Source organism: Lontra canadensis, unplaced genomic scaffold (assembly GCF_010015895.1).
Source record: "Lontra canadensis isolate GAN:19392208 unplaced genomic scaffold, GSC_riverotter_1.0 scaffold90, whole genome shotgun sequence".
In the NCBI taxonomy this organism is placed as follows: domain Eukaryota; kingdom Metazoa; phylum Chordata; class Mammalia; order Carnivora; family Mustelidae; genus Lontra; species Lontra canadensis.
Window position 1 is genome coordinate 3,560,106 of NW_022631084.1, and position 4,365 is coordinate 3,564,470.

The 4,365-nt window shown below is 35.0% G+C and overlaps 1 non-coding gene across 1 annotated transcript; it reads right to left on the bottom strand.

Moving 5' to 3' along the window:
• Positions 1 to 291: 291 nt before the first annotated feature.
• Positions 292 to 395, bottom strand: LOC116854360. The gene has a single exon (XR_004380142.1). It is a non-coding gene; the product is annotated as a U6 spliceosomal RNA (small nuclear RNA).
• Positions 396 to 4,365: the final 3,970 nt, after the last annotated feature.

The following is a 4,365-nucleotide window of genomic DNA, read 5'->3' on the forward strand; positions in this document are numbered from 1 at the left end:
TTCCTAAGAGATTTTAGAGACTCAGTAAAAATCTCAAACAACAAATCTTTTTAAAAAATCTTATTTTTTAATTTTAGCAGCTTTATTAAGATATTTTTCACATATAAAAAGTGCACATATTTAAGATGTACAACATAATGTTGTAATATATGTATGCATTGTAAAAAGATCACTACAATCGTTTCTACATAGTCACCATTGTGTGTGAGCATGTGTAGTGAAAAAGATCAATTTAAGCTCTATCCTCTGCAAATTTCAAGTATACAATACATTCTTATCAACTATTGTCACAAAAATATAGAATTCTTCATGAATTTGTATGTCAACATTGAGCAGGGGTCATGCTCATCTTTGAATTATATCGATTTTAGTATATATGCTGCCAAAATGAGCACAAAAAATCTTATTTTAAAAAAAACACTTACTCTTCATTTTCTAATTAAAATAATTTACGCATGGGACACCTGGATGGTTTAGTTGGTTAAGCAGATGCCTTCAGCTTAGGTCATGATCTCAAGGTCCTGGGATCCAGTCTGACATCAGGCCCCTTGCTCAGCCTATTTTTCCCTCTGCCTGCCACTCCCCCTGTTTGTGGTGTCTCTCTTTTTCTCTTTCTTTCTTTGACAAATAAATAAATCAAATCTTAAAAAAAAAATTATGCTTACCATTTTAACTTGTTTCACTGATTATAATCATTTTGAATATCATAACCTCCCTATTTTTTAATTCTAAAATACGTCATCCTTTTAAGATGACATTTCTTTTCCTGAGCCCTAGTTTTGCTGATAATGAATTGAAGTGCTATCACACATGAAAGAAAGGAAATCAAGAATAAGAATACAGATATGCCAATGGGAAGCACCAATGAAACTGTTGGTTGTTTAAACCTGCCATTCTCCAACTCTACTATGAATTTGGGGAAGAATAATATATAATATTATTACTTTGTATACTTCTTATTCTCTTTATGTATGTATGTATGTATCTAACTCTCTATCCATCCATCCATCCATCCATCCATCCATCCATCCAACCTACCTACCTATCTATCTGTTCTCCTCTGGTTATTCTCAAAACTCCTGTATGAGCAGATACATATAACAACATATATATGATATTATCTTTAAATTAAAATTGTGGAGAATAGTAATCAAAAAATAAAAGTATGTCTTTCCTGGATTATTTTGCTGCTGAGCAAAATGATGTAGTGTACTGAGGAAGAAGAGATATACTTGAGTTCTAAAGGGAAATGAAAAGTGTGAGAGCAAGATTGGCACATATATAAATCATTCCAAAATTTCTTTTAAGTGTACACGAGCAGGGTGCTATAAACAAGGAGGCCCCTTGCTCTTGAGCTTCCTAAGCTATCTACTTAAACACTGAAGAGGATTAATTTAAGTAAATAAATATATTATTAATTTTTTTCAGCTGGTTTAACACTGAAAGCATATATGTTTGTTTCTTCCCAAACTGGGGGTGATCTGGCTTCCCATCTCTAACTAGGAACACCCTCCTCCACCTGTTTTAGTAGTCTCCAGGGCAGTATATTGTCTCTTTGTACTTCTCTTTCATGATCCACCATTTTGAAATTAAGTATTGGCCATGTGACTTACTTTAGTCAACATAAGGAAAAGTAGTGCCTCCTTCAGTAGAAATTTTGAAATCTAGGTGAATAGCTTACCATATACTCTTTACGGTGTCAGGAGACCAGCAATTTTCCAGATAGTAAGAAGACAGGAAGCAGAATGCCCTGACAGATGTGGAGTATTAGCAACACTTAAGTCTTTGTTATTTTAATACACTAAAATTTAGGAAGGGGTATTTGTAACCACAGCCTAATCTAGCTTATCTTGTTTCATTTTGTGAATAATAATTTACCCATGTTTCATCAAAGTAAATGCATACTGAACAGTGACAAGAGTTTAACAACATAATGCAGAGGGGGTCAGATTTCAAGGGTGTAAGGAACAGGGAAGAGGGAATACAGTGTGCCCCAGGGCCTACTGACTTTCTTTGTGTACCACACAAGAGGCAAACTCTTTCTAGTTTATGTATGGGGAAAGATTGGAAGAGTTTACTGATTTTATGTCCTTAGAAACTTCCTCTAGTACTCCACCCAGGATGAACATCTCTCCCCACATAAATAATGTTATCTTATGTTTTTGGAACCTCTGGCAAACATACCCTAAGGCCACCCAAATGATTCTCACTTTAGTGTTTATATTTTTTTTTTGTAATCTCCTGTTGAATGGACAAGGGGCTTGTGACCATCTTCTAACCAACAAGATGTGTCAAAAGGGAAAGGATATCATTCTATTAATATTAGTTTATATAAGACTCCATTTTAGCAAACTGGTGTTAGATACTCTCCTTATAGGCTTGAAGTAAGCAACCAAGTTGAAGAAATCCATGTAATAAAGAACTGTGGGCAGCCTCCAAAACCTGAAGATAGGTTCCAGCCAACAGCCAAGAAGGGGCCGGGGCCTTCAATCGTATTAACTGCAACTAAATAAATTTTGGCCAAAAATTTAAATGAGATTAGAAGTATATTCTTCCCCAGTCAAGTCTCCAGACATTCATGTAATCTGGTCAACACCAAGATGGCAGCCTTGTGAGACTAAGTGGAGACTATGGTGAACTGTACCTGGACTTTTAATCCATGAGAAATATGAGATGAGTAAATCTATGCTGTTATAAACTATCAACTTCATGGTAATTTGTCATACACACACATACACACACACACACAAACTAATATAGGATCATTTTTGAGTCTATAGTATAGAATGTCTATGGCTTATCTCATTTTTCCATTTCTGTTGCTTCCTTACCATGAAAGGTTAAATTCTTTTCTCAAGTTGTTATAATCCACTAGAGGTAGGGGCCACAGATGGTTGGCCTTGACAAATGGAGGGCATTCCAACTGGCCAATGGCTTCCTTTCCTCCAAAATGCCTAAAATTAAAAACATTCACAGTGAGAATTTAAAAAATTAGTCAGTGTGCTTCCAATTAATGTAAGTTTTATTTCATGTGCAAAAGTATCTGTGCTTCTTCTGTTAATTAACACATTTTTCTTCTTTCCATAATCTGAAGTTATAGTGATAAATAGGAGGTGAATGAGAGATGGTTGCTATAAAGAATATGAGTATATAGGTAAATCGAAGTAATTGAGATCCCAAGGGAATGAAATAGGGTATAAACATAATATCCTATTTTAATAGAGCCATAACACGTATAGAAATTATGGATGGTGATCATACTGATTATGCCATGGGAAAGGACCTCTCTACATTTAAAATCACAGAGGAAGACTATTACAAGGAATGGTGCATTTGGTAACTTCAAGAGGGAGTTTAATTCACAATTCAACAAATAATTGTTTAATTGACTACTGGGTGCCAGTCACTGTGAGTTTCTTATCATCAGTGGTATCCAAAGCAGAAGTAGAAATATGTTAGGGAGGGGTGCCTGGGTGGCTCAGTGGGTTAAAACCTCTGCCTTCAGCTCAGGTCATGATCCCAGAGTCCTGGGATTGAGCCCCACATGGGCTCTCTGCTCAGCAGGGAGCCTGCTTCCTCCTCTCTCTCTGCCTGCCTCTCTGCCTACTTGTGATCTCTGTCTGTCAAATAAATAAATAAAATCTTAAAAAAAAATAAGAAGAAAGAAATATGTTAGGGAACAAAAATCTTAAAAAAAAAAAGATAGAAAGAAAGAAAGAAAGAAAGAAAGAAAGAAAGGTGTTAGGGAACATGTAAGGTTCCTCCCACACCTTGTTTCTAAAATGTTTTAAGGGTAAAATAAATCTATAAACATATTTACACATGTGCTAATATTGACCAATAATCCATACTATTAATTCCAACCAGTGATTCTCATTCCCGGTTGAACATTAGCATCTCCTAGGGAGCTTTTGAAAACTGCTGTACCAGGATGCCATTCAGGCCAATTCAATCAGAAATCTGGGACTTTGTCTTCAGCAGTGATACTTTTTAAATCTCCCCAGAGGGTGATAATGTGCAGTCAGGGTTGAGAAATACTGCTTTAAACTATTGATAGAGGCTACTATACAGGGATTTACTTTATATTTATAGATTTTGCCAGTATGTTTTTACATTGTTTATTAATTACCCAAAGTACCTGTATTTCCTGATGAAAACTGAGTGCTCTGCATATTGAAAATTCAGAGGCCTTAATTTGAAAACAGCAATAAATCCTAATTTGAGCCTTTGGGGCATCAGATTTATTTTTGCCATTTCATATGTTTGTTTTCATTTTTTTTTTTTTAACAAACTTACCTTATTACAAATCTATTTTTTCCTGGATATAAGGCAATTTTGCACCATCAAATCTAATTATTATAAATT